Source organism: Megascapheus bottae, chromosome 27 (assembly GCF_031878675.1).
Source record: "Megascapheus bottae isolate mThoBot1 chromosome 27, mThoBot2.hap1, whole genome shotgun sequence".
Taxonomy (NCBI): Eukaryota; Metazoa; Chordata; class Mammalia; order Rodentia; family Geomyidae; genus Megascapheus; species Megascapheus bottae.
Window position 1 is genome coordinate 22,878,127 of NC_143535.1, and position 13,087 is coordinate 22,891,213.

A 13,087-nucleotide genomic window follows, 5' to 3' on the forward strand; every position below is an offset into this window, starting at 1 on the left:
TTTGGAAAAAATCTTAAACCTATACCTTTGTGACATAACCCTTTTTTCCTATTTCTTGTTTCTGGTACAATTACAGGTTGTAGATGGCTTGTATCACCTGCCTAGCTCTGGTATCTGGCAATTATCAAAGGTTCTTTTTGGTAGGAATATGTATCCATAGATTAGATTTTAAAGTTCAAAGATGGTTGATAACTAAAATCAAGGCCATGTATGAAATTTATTAAGATTTAGAGGCTGTGTGCGTGTGTGTGTGCGCGTCTGTGTGGGTGTGTGTCCTGGGACTTAGGCACTGTCCCTGAGCTTCTTTAGCTCAAAGCTTCACTCTGCCACTTGAGGTTCATTTCTGGCTTTTTGGTAGTTTATTGGCAGTAAGTGTCTCAAGGACTTTCTTGCCTGGGCTGGCTCCCAACTGCAACCCTCAGATCTCAGTATCATGGGTAGCTAGCCTTATAGGCCTGAGCCACTGGCATTTGGCTCCAGAGGTTTTCTTCAACATAATCAGGATAAATATTTTTGTCCTATGTAAAAGCAAAGGCCACATAAGAAAGAGTTCCATGACATCTTGAAGATGTCATCAAGAATTATGGTGCTGGGTGGGTCTTGTGACCAATAAGAAATTGGCTATTGGCATAAAAAGCAAGGCAGACATGTGGTTGTGATTTCTTCAGTGAGGAATTGATGTCAAGTAATGAGCCATTTATTTTTAATATTTTGCAAATCAAGCCTGAGATGAAGTTCTGATGGTTAGTTTGAAAGAAGCTGGATTGAGAAGACAGGAGAGTATTTACATCTAGATATCACCAAGAAGGAAAGCGCATATATCCATACGTGGACTTTCATGATAGCTTCACTAAAAATAACCAAACTTAGAAATGACCAACCTAGTCACACTAAGATAAATGGCTAAAAAGTCATTTGTATGTATAATAAAGCATTAACTTCAAATAATAAAATTTGCAGGTTGATACACGGATGGCATGAATGAATCTCAAAAACATGGTACTAGATTTCTGAGCTTGGTTCATATTGTTCGTGTGAAATGCTAGTATTTGAAAAACTAAAATAAACTAAATAGAAGTTATCCCAAATAGGGGTAAGGAGTAGAGCAAGAGATCGACTATGACCATGAAAAAACTATTTCAGGTAATGAAAGTATTGCACACCTGGTAAAGGTTATGCAGAGGTGTGCATCTTCTGACCTCAAGTGGAACACTAAAAATCAATGCATTAAATGCTAAGCCAGTTACAGATCTTGATTGGAAAAAAAGAAAAATGTGTGCCCACCTGATGGCTGCTACATGTGATGGGGTCTTCTCTGTGAAAACCCTTCAGAAGCATAAAAGAGGCCTCCCAGGACTGTTTATCTGAAGGACAGGAGCTAGGAATATTTGAATACTCACTTGTCTCCTCTGATCTCAAGAGATGTTAAACTTTGTATATGTCTGAGCTGAATGCACATCAACCATAACCAAGCTTCTTTTGACATTGAGCCTTTACACAAGTATAATCCAACCCACAGGTAGAGAATGTGATAACTTGCAAGGCTGAGAACACCTATGGCAAAGGTAGCACAATGATATCCCGGGTACTCTCATTTTCTGTAGCAGTCACTTTTTATGGAGACAGCATAGTGTAGAGATATCAGATGAGGTTCATGTTTTCAAACTCACTTATCAGGTTTTCATTTTTACTTTGCTCGTGACTTGGATGAGTTGCCTAAATTTTCTGAAAGGGTGCTATCAAGTGAAGAGGAGCATTTATACATACTTTAATGAAATCTGATAAAAATTACTGTGGGTCCTTAATGTAGAATATGTGAATTCTAAATATTTGAGAAGTACATTCTACCTAGAATAAATAACCAAAGTAATTTTGAATTGACTTGTTATTTCCCATAAATATTCATAGAGATAATATCTAGCTTGATTTTACATTTAACTATTATGAATAAAGCTAAAATGAATACAAGAGATGAGATATCCCTCCAGCATCTTATTTTATTTCCTTTGGACATATACTCATCACAGAAGAGTTGTATTTTCAATTTTTGGATGAATTTTCATATTATTTTCCATGTCTGTGAGGTAGGATAGATAGGTGAAGTGACATGGAAATTAAATTCTTTAGTTAAAACTAGGAAGTAAACTAAAAAAATAAACAAAACATAACAAAAGGTAAGGTACTTCTCTACTATGCTCTGTCTTTAATGTTTACTTACAAGATTAGGAGGGGCTAGCTAAATCTTCCCTCTCAATCAAAATAGTAAAAATCGAGAACTCTTTATGAGTGGATAGAGACAGAAAGAATGAAAGGCTTGTCTGGCAAAATGATGTCCTGAAAAAATAATGTTTTCTGGTCATCTTAGGCCAAATGCCATAGAATATAAAGAGATATATTCCCATTCTTCCACAACTGCTGCATGTATTACATGTAAATACCTAGAAACCATAAAAACGATATTATAACTTTTGCTGTAATTAGTCGCCCGCGCGGGGCGTGCGCACGCGCACACACAGACACACACACACACACACACACATACACACACACACACACACACACACACACACATACATATTTTGTCAGTCCTGGAGCTTCAACTCAGAACATGGGCACTGACCTTAGACACTTCTTTCTCAAGGCTAGTGCTCTGTCACTTGAGCCACAGCACCACTTCCAGCTTCTTCAGAGTATGTGGTACCAAAGAAACTAACCATGGTTTTGTGCATGCTGGGCAAGCACTCTACCACTAGGCTTTACTCCTGGCCCTCAGTTACATATATTTTAAAGAAATAAAAAATACTTTTGCCTCACAAATTTACTATTTTAGTTAGGTAGCTCCTTTTTAAGAGAAAAATTTTAAATACAAAAAAATATTTGGTTGAAAGTAACCATGACCAGGCTATAGGATTCAAATAATATCAGAGGTTAATGAAATGAGGGAAATAATTTTATTATAAAGATGAGTTATGATTCTTGGCATTACATCAATTCCCTGGCTATTCTGAGAAACTAGATTCTTAGCTCACAATGAGACAAAATAGATCAGGAAAATTGAATCATGGGAAAGAGCAGCCAGAAATTTAGAGACATTGTATAAACAAATAGCTTAATTAAAAACTACCAGAATCATTTTCTTTGTTTACATTTTATACTCACTCAATTAGCTGTAACATTCTGTTAAAAAATAAAAGGAAAAAAGTATTTTGTACATGACCTGTCTGCTTGTCCAAATAATTACAATTAGTGTGCTCTGAGAACCAAATAATGATATCTGAAAGAAACACACTTGCCAAGCACAGTGGCTCACACCTGTTATCCTAGCTTCTCAGGAAGCTGAGATCTGAGGATCAAGGTTCAAAGCCAGCCCAAACACAAAAGGACCTGAAATTCTTATCTCCAGTTAACCTCTAGAAAATGAGAAATGGGGCTTGGCTCAAGGGTAGGGTGGTAGCCTTGAGCTGAAGAGTTCAGGAACAGCACCCAGGTTGAGTTTAAGTCCCATGACCCAAGGAAAAAAAAAAAGAAAAGAAAAATACACACTTATCCTGAAAGAAAATCCTTGGGAAAATAACTCTTCAGGACATAAACAGTTTGTACAAGGGTATGCAAAAAGAATTTTCATGTTTATATCAGAAGTAGACATGTGCCTTGGGGTGAGCAACGGACAGAATCCATCTTTTGTTTTAACTTCCATTCGAACATCTGCATCATAATGTCTAAATCTAATATGGTGTAGACAAACCTTAAAATCTCTGGTCCAAACTGAAAAAAAAAAGAGCGTAAAAGCAAGAAGATTAAACAAACCAGGTTATCTTATCAAAGGAGAGCACTTACCTAAGCCAAACTCCCAACCCACTTTCTCAGGCTGATTTTAGAGTTCTTGGTGCACCTGCTATCAGATATGACAGCACCTAGTCTGGATTATGTGCTGTCTTTGCTTTAAATAAAATTATATTTTTACAATGATATGTTCTAAAACATTTTCATTTTGACATTACAAAGTTGGTATCCAATAGTCAAATAACTCCTTCCAGTGATTGGCAGGCTCCCTTGTCAGAAAGAAACTCACTAACTACCAAGGTGTGTTCTCAGGAAAGCCTAGTCTGTCTTAGCAGAGCGAGAGGGCTACAATGGAGACACAGATTGTTCCTTTAACATCCAAGAACTCATCGCTTCTAGTGATCACCTCCCCCCTCCACCAGGATCTGGGATCAGTAGAATAATGAGGGTGAGTGTGAAGCCAGACCATCTTATTTGCCTGTGGCAGCATCTTACGTGGAGAAAGGGCTTTCTCAGCAGGAAATCAATGGTAGGCTACTTGCTGTGAAACCTGTATGATTGTATGTTAGGTAAATCTGACACTTGGTGTACTCTGAGTTGATTTGTGGCAGTCACACTATGTAATATAGTCTGGTAACTTAAAAGCTCCTTTTGCTGGGTCTCAAAATTAAAAGTTGGACATACAACTGGGCATCTGTGCTCTCTGATCTGAGTTATATTCTGATTGCAGTCACATTACAGTCACTTTGGGTAATTGAGTCACCAGTAAGTTTCTTGTGGAAAAGGGCAAACCTCCCCTCAAACATCAATGCCATCATCTTATCATCTAAAACAAAACAGCCCCAAACTCAGGAGACCACCTGCACAGGAAACATGCTCCTCTTCCAATAGTAAAGTGATAATAATATCACCGGAATTCTTACAAAGACTGAAATAACAATCAACTAGGCCATACTTTGACTAGAATCATTTTAACTATGCATTTCTCTCTTTCCTTGCTCCAATTCTCCCTGTTTAAATTGAAGCCAATATCTGTAACCTCTAAGTCAGCTGAAGGTGTAGAGAAGGGTTGTCTTCTCATGGCAAACATATGATAAACCTTTCTCTATTCTTTACTATGTGTCTTTATTTGGTGTATGGGAGCAAGAGCCCAGATCTAATGTGAGTCTCTGGGCCTGGGTCTAAAATCCCAATTTCAGCACTACTTTCTAGGCTGCCCAGAGGATTCCATGAATGTCTAGCTCTGCTCCTAGTCTTTTTTGGAATCCCTCACTTCTTCCTTTTAGTTCTCACCAGCCAGGAGTAGAAAAGAGAATCCTAACTCCATTTAGACTTTGGACAACATATTCCTGACCCCAAGTGCGGTCTGCTTCCTTCTCACTTCTGATTTTCTCCCGAACATCTCCACCTGTCACTTGGGAACTCTCTAACCTTAGATTTTGATACATTAGTGTTCTCAAGTGTTTACAGCCACAGGCAGCAAAGGATACTGCTCTTCCATAAGTTCAAGACCGGATTTGATGATGTAAAGTCAACCATCCTGTGTGAGGTTTGCTATGGAATAGAGCACTCAGCTTTACTCAGATATTATCCTCTTGTTTACCCTTGTGGCCTTAGCTGAGAGCCTGCCTTTTCTGAGTTATAGCTTTGCTTATTTAAACAGTGACAGGGCTGGACTGGTTCTCACTGGCTGCTTCTGGGTATATGACTGAATGGTGACACTGACAGAAAGTAAAATTTCTGCCTGGAGGGGATAAATTTCCCTTATAGCTCTTTCCTACAACACTCGTAAGCACAGGTGCTAAGGATTAGCACTAGTTGCCACTCAGCCTCTAGTTCCAGGAAGCACTTTTGTAATGATCTCTGGAAGGCTTACCAGGGCCCCAGGGCATAGACTTCCCATCGCCAAGGCTGGTCCTGCCAGAGCTATTACTGAATGCCCAACTTGTCAAGCACAGATGGCTGCTGAATCCCCAATAAGAAAGCATAATTTGAAGGAATTTTAATGAGCAAACAATCTGGAGAATAAATAAGAATTAAAAACAATCTTAACCCTGACAGGTATGAGTCCAGGTTGCTGTTTGAACAAATAGGAAGCCCAGTGTCTTTTTTATCCCCCAATCCTGGGGCTTGAACTCAGAGCCTAAGCACTGTCTCTTTGCTCTCTCAAGGCTAACATTCTACCATTTGAGCCGCAGCACTACTTCCAGATTTTTCTGTGGCATGTGATACTGAGGAATCGAAACCAGGACTTTGTTGATGCTAGGCTAGCACTCTACCACTAGGCCATGCTCCCAGCCCCCTCCCTTTTATTGTTAGTCCTAGGGCTTGCACTCAGGGCTAGGCTAGCTCTCTACCACTTGAGCTGCACCACTTCTGGCTTTTTCTGTGTATGTGTACCAAGGGATCAAACGCAAGGCTTTGCACATGCTAGGCAAGTACTCTACCACCAGGCCACACTCCTGGTCCTGGAAGCCCAGGGATTTGTACTTATAACCATATAAACACCCACTACCTCCCTAAATAGATGTAAGTATAGATACACTGGGATTGAACAACCTTTCTGAAGATCTGTGCTGCCCCAGGTTCATGTGCAGCACTCTATCCCTGTGCAGAAAACAACGCCGAAGGGGTCCATCACTGTAAAACCACAAACTTGTGCACTGGTGAAGTGTGTTCAGAAATCAATTGTCATCATTAGGATCGATTTCAGTAAATTCTAAAATTTGTTTATTTGAGGGGAAGTATATGACTGTTAGGGAATTTCTGCCTTTTATTCCTGCCAGACTTTGGGGTAGGAAAATTGAGTCCTGCTCATGAATCCTTATCCTCCAGCCCATCTGTACCCCTGGTAGGAAGTACAGACACAGACATGCTTTCTACTGTTCATCTAGTTCTCTGCTCAGACTGCTTTGTGTGTCCTAGAGGCTGCAGGGGATGCAGGATGGTGTGAAAGACATAGGGCCTCTGGAGAAGAGCCCCATGCACAACTGCCTCTGGAAGCCTGAAGCCACATAATGGTTATGGGACATAATGGTTATTGTAAGTCCTTTGGAACTGTTAGATGAAGGTGCCAGCCTGGATCCACCTGTCCATCTAGAGACAAGAGCTAATGAGGAGAAGCAGGTCTGCTCTGTGAAGTTATACATCCCCACTTTACCCTATCTAGTCTCCATCTTGGTCCTATGAACTTCACCTTTCTCACTTCACAGCTGCTGCCTGTTGACTTTATGACACCAACCTCTTTTCCAGTCTCAAGAGAATGGTTACCTTCTGAATAGAATATGAAAGGTGTAACCTGTTTGTCTGAACAATATTATCTTTTATCTGGCAAAGGCAATATAGATACCCAAGAACTCACCATGGGGAACTTTGGCTTGCTGATTACCAGGCTGTCTCAAGCTTCTAATTGAATGCCACACCTCTGTTTCCTTGGAGCTCAGGTAGAGGGAAATACTGGGCTGAAGCCACTTGCAAATTGTTTCTGAGTGAGACTGACCATAGGTGGTACATAGAACATCTGAGATGTTCTCCATCCCCACATATCTCCCCTGTTTTGGTACTATTACTATGGAATCTTGTCCCACAGTATATAAAAACTCCTTATCCCATAGCATATAGAAAAACTTCTTTTTATTTACTATAGTTCTTCCAAGTGAATTATCTGTAAATCATTGATGTGTAAAGTATCTGGCACCTCAGTTGATGACTGGATCAACAAGATGTATTTATACATAATGGGCTTCTATGCTGCCATCAGAAAGAACGGCATTACCCCATTTGTAAGGAAATGGAAGACTTAGAAAAAAATCATATTAAGTCAAGTAAGCTAGACCCAAAGGAACATAGGTTCAATGGTTTCCCTCATTTGTCATAATTAGTATAAACCTGGTACTCTGCTAGCAGAGGTTTACAATAAGGCAAAACCCAGATACATAAGGCTGTATAGAATGAGGCTAAATGAAAGGACCTCCAAGATATAACAACAAGAGCTATATAAGGTTTGACTGTTGTTCTTATTGTACTATGTTATTTCTCATCTTACCTTGTTATCTGATATATTGTATGTTTATTTGTTTATTTGAAATAGGATAGGGAAGGGGAGAAAACAAGCTGAGGGGAGGGAAATGGGGACAAAAACATGAAAAGGGGTAGCAATGATTGTTAAGAAATGTACCTTCTATCTGGTGAATATAATGTAGCCCTTCTATTAATTACAATGATAAATAAATAAATAAAATATCTGGCAGGACAAATAAATATTGTTTTATTAACTGGCACTTTTCTGGCTAGCTTGCACTCAGATTTACAAATTGGAATTAATAGCAAATTCTGATTTTCTAGACTGAGGCTCTTTAGACTAGAACAGAAGTCTGTATAGCCTTCTAATCTGCATTTCAGTCCTCCGATTTTAGAACTTGCTACCATACCAACTCTCCTCTTTTCTGCTTCTTGAGGTATTTATTTTCTTTAAAAACTAGTCATAGGGTCAGGAGTTTGGCCTAGTGGTAGAGTGCTTGCCTAGCATGCACAAAGACCCTGGTTGGACTCCTTGGTACCACATACATAGAAAAAACCCGGAAGTGGGGCTGAGACTTAGGTGGTAGAGCTCTAGCCTTGAGAAAATCCAAGAACAGTGCTCAGGCCCTGAGCTCAACCCCAGGACTGGCAAAAAAAAAAGCCAGAAGTGGTGCTCCTTTCATACTCTTGTCAATTGTATACCTTGGGGGAAGAAACCAAGTAACTAGACTATTACAAGAAGGAAAGTAGAGCCCTCCACTAAACACAGGGTTTCTTCATCAATATGTGAAACAAAGTCTAATGGGTCAAGACTCTGGCTTATTTTTAATTTGTTTTTTTTTATTTTTAATTTGTTTTTTATTAAGAAAACAAATTCTGTCCATTAATAAGTGCTTATTGTTTAATGAATGTTTATTACTTACAATTGGGTTTACTTAGAAAATATTTCAACAATAGTTGTCTCTTCTAAAATTAATAAGCACAAAGACTGAGTAATGCACAGTAAGCCATTGTCTCCTGTGACCAAGCATCAATGGTTTCAGAATTAGGACATTTTCTACTTTGTGCCACAGAAGACTACTTAAAAGCTATAAAGAGAGGGTTGGGTGGGGCTAGACTTAGAGACTGACTGAACATGTGCAGTGCTGAGAGCAATGGAGGGAAGAAAGGGCATGCAACCACCTAGTCAGAGTAGCCTGTTCTATGAGGCCCTGTGGAAGAATCCAGCCATGACAGTTAAAGGATGTGAAGCTAGAAAGTAAGCCTGGTGTATATGCCAAGCTTAAACTGTACCATAAATAATAATGACTTTATTTTCCTCCATTGCTAATTAGAAACAATAATATACAAGGAAACAGAAGTTATTTAATGTGTGATTATTCAGTCAGCAATTTTCAAATCATAAATATGGATTGCTCCCAGTTAGCATACTCAAGTCATCTGAAATACAGCACCGTATGCAAATGTGATTGCCACAGCCACATACTGAGATTCTGAAATTAATCTTCCTTCCTCCTTCCCTCTCTTCCTCCTTCCTCCCCTTTCTTCCTCCCTTCTTCCCTCCCTCTCTCCTTCCTCTCTAATTCTTTTCTTCCTTCTCTCCTTTCTTTCTTTCCCTCCCTCACTCGCTTTTTCCCTCCCTCCCCTCCTTCTTTTCTTCCTTCCTTCCTTCCTTCCTTCCTTCCTTCCTTCCTTCCTTCCTTCCTTCCTTCCTTCCTTCTTTCCTTCCTTCTTTCGTTCTTCTCCTTCTCCTTTCCCTTCCCTTTCTCTCTTCCCTTCTCTTTTTCACTTTCACTTCATAAAATTAGTGCTGTGTCCAGTCATTAGTCATTAGCCTTAATCAATAATGGTTCCATGCTGGTGCTTTACTCTTCTACTGATGAAAGGGCTGATGTGGTCAGTAAGTTCTACTACCCAGATGCCCTCAGATCCGAGGTGAAGGCCAAGCCTATTAACAATGGTCTTTGGGGGAGGTAGTAGACCACTCATCTTAGCAGAAGGGAAGCTGACATTGCGATCCCACATGCCAGCCAGTTCCCAGATCCTCATCACCAGCCCTCAGGTTTCTTCTGAGCTATAGATTCTATGTTATAGCCTTCTAGAAACCTCACTGGCATCTCAAAGATAAACTATACAAACAAAAGGCCTAAGGTTGTCTTCTCTAATACTACCTTCCTACTTCAGCCCTTATTATCTTAGAAAATCACCAAGGCACAAATGTAAGAGCACAAGCCAGAAATTGTTCAGCAGCAATGTGAAAGTCATTTTGACACCTCCTTTTCCTTCCTTCTCACTCCTAATGTATAAGTAAGTCCATGTCATTTCTACCTCTGAAACTCATCTGCAATCAGTACCACTGCCTTCACAGGCACTTTGGGGACTAAGCAATAGCATTAATCACTTACATGGCATAAAGGACTGTGCTCTTTTTGGATCCTTTCCTACCTCCCTGAGATTCAGTCTCCATAGAAGTTAAAGTGACCTTTAACAATATATGTCAGATGCCATTTACTTTTGTGCTTAAGACTCATTAGTAGCTTCCCACTGGTTTTACTTAGTCCTGGATTCTCAACCGGGTGTGTGCAGTCCCTGTAGCATGGTCTGTTCTGTTTGCATGCCCTTCCAGCCCCCTGGTCCTCTGCTAGCTGCCATCAGACACTGTTAGCTGCCTCCTCCTCCCTCTCCCTCCTCCTTCCTCCCTCCTCCTCCCCCCTCCTCCTCCTTCTTCTGCTTCTGCCTGGTCCTGGGCTTGAACTCAGGGCCTGGGAATTGTCCCTGAGCTTCTTTGTAATCAAGGCTAGTACTCTTGAGCCATAGTGCCACTTCCAGTTTTTCCTGAGTAAGTTCTTGGAAATAATAGCCTCATGGGCTTTTTTGATGGGGCTTGCTTTAAACCTCAGTCCTCAAATCTCAAACTACTGAATAGTTTAGGATTACAGGCATGACCCACCGGCACCTAGCTACCACTGTCAGGTTCTTGCATTGCAGTCCTGCTGCAGGGTTTTAAAATACCCTGTCATTTCAGTCAGATTGGGGCCTTCTCCCCCTCTTCTAATTTTTTCCATATTTCTTTTCTGAGTTCAGATATATGTCACTCTGAAAGGATAAACTAATCAGAACCCATGACCTTTGGATAGCATATTGGCCTAACAAGCAGAAAACTGGAGCAAAGTAGACATTGCTTCAAACCACCTGGCTTTGCCCTTCTCTGACTCCTGGATTTTACAACCTTCCCAGGACTATGGGGAGAGAATTTTCAGAAAGGACCAGATTAGGAATGAACAACCAATCAGAATATTGTGGGATCACATCAGTAAAAAGCTACCTTGCAGAACAATTGTAATAGGGGCAACCAATTAGAGCACAGTGCACCACTCAGGCTATAAAAACCCCTAAACTAGGAAAGGGAAGGGGGGGACAAAAACCATGAGAAGAGGTATCAATGTGTGAGAAGTAATGCACCTACTACCTGGCGAATGTAAACGTATCCCTCTATACATTACCCTGACAATAAAAAATAAAAAAATTAAATTAAAATAAAAAACCCTAGACTAAGCCATTTATAGGACAAAGTCTACAGATGCACAGAGAAGACAAAGTGGACAGCAAAAGTAACAGTAGCTGAATAAAGTTCTTGACAAACACTCTCCATTATCCTAGACGTTAGCCATCAAATTCTTGAGACAAGAATTCGAGGAGGCACTGCCTACCACTAAGCTGCCTTACCAAGTAGATGTTGTGCAGGGCTGCAACTCTAGTGGTCTCTGCCTGCTGTGGAACCAGAAGATTCATATGGGAGCTCTACCTACTGAGAACAATGGCAGAAAATTTTGTATTACCTACATAATAATGTCATTCCAAGAATGTAGTCAAAGCAGGACGTCAGCCCCATCTGATCCCTCATGTCACCTCTTATAAATGACATTTGAGAAAATAACAGAAAGGGCAAGAAAAAAAAGAGAAATGTTTTCTGAGAAGTGGATGAATAAGCGCCATCACACATTCAACCTTTACCCTTCAGAGGCTTCATGAGTTAGCATTGTAATAGTCCATGCTTCTCCCCAGGATTTCAGGATACTCGGTACTGTTGTACCCTGGTTCAGTTTTACAGGGTTTCAATTGTTCTGTGAGTCTGCGAACATGTGGTTGCAAGGCAGTGAGAAAGAGAATTGCAGCTCCTTGGGTCCTAGATGACAGAAGAAGAGATAAAGTCAGTGAGTAGGCAGAAAGATTAGAACTGACAAACTCCTGTGGGAATTTAGTATTAAATGCCTTTGCACCTTTCATAAGAACAATGCTGTTTATCTCAGAGCAGCTAGACAGGAGCCCCCTACAGTACTGGGGTTGAGTCTCAGCTTTCTCCCCACAGTAGCTCACGTGCATAGTGGAGGAAGCTGGTTGTGTATCTCTGGTGTTTCCTGCATCCCTGAAAGTTCTGTGGATAGAGTTAGTCCAACCAGTTGCAGCAGAAATTGGCAAAATATAAAAATTAGGTGCTGGTTGTTAAATATATTTTGCTTTTTGGAGTGACAGGTGAAGCGACAACCTAGAAGTGTCTGGTTATCCCAGCAGCATTACTGAATCCAAGTGTGCACATGCTATTGTCCCCTGACAAGAAATGGACATGATCTAAATTGCTGAAAATAAGCAAGTCATTGGTTTCTAAAGTAATAAAGCCTCCAGCATGACAAATCCCAGGAGAGCTTGACAGAAACAATGTCTTAGAGTTTTCTCTCTAACCTCAGATACCCATGGGGCTTTTCACCATGCTTCAGTTCTTCTCATTGGGCTTGGATCTGGGAAAAGTTATCCTGATTTCTCTTTGCTTACCTCCCCAGCCCTTACAACTTGGCTTTTGTAGACCAAAAATATCATTTTCTTCTAATGTGTATTTTTCCTTATCCCTGTATGTTGATTTGTATTTTTTACTTGAATAAAGTATTCATCATTCCTGTGCTTTATATGCTGCAAATAAAATCTTTCTGTCATCCTGAGCCCAGCTCAAGATTGTGCATTGTGTAGCTCCTCAAGTCCGCAAGCTCCAGCCTGTTTGTCATTGTGCAGTAACACAGCTTCTTCCAGATGTGACAGTTGTGTTGTAATCCATCCTTTCCTCTAAAGGCCTGTGGCTAATACAAATTATTCTTCTCAAGTGTCTGGGATAGACTGTTCCTCACTAAAAGACGCTGTGAGAACCAGATAATTGCCTGGGTCTATTATCTGTTACTCCTTTGATAAGCCATTCTGAGAGGCATTATTATGGCATTGAGGTGCACTGGAGCAT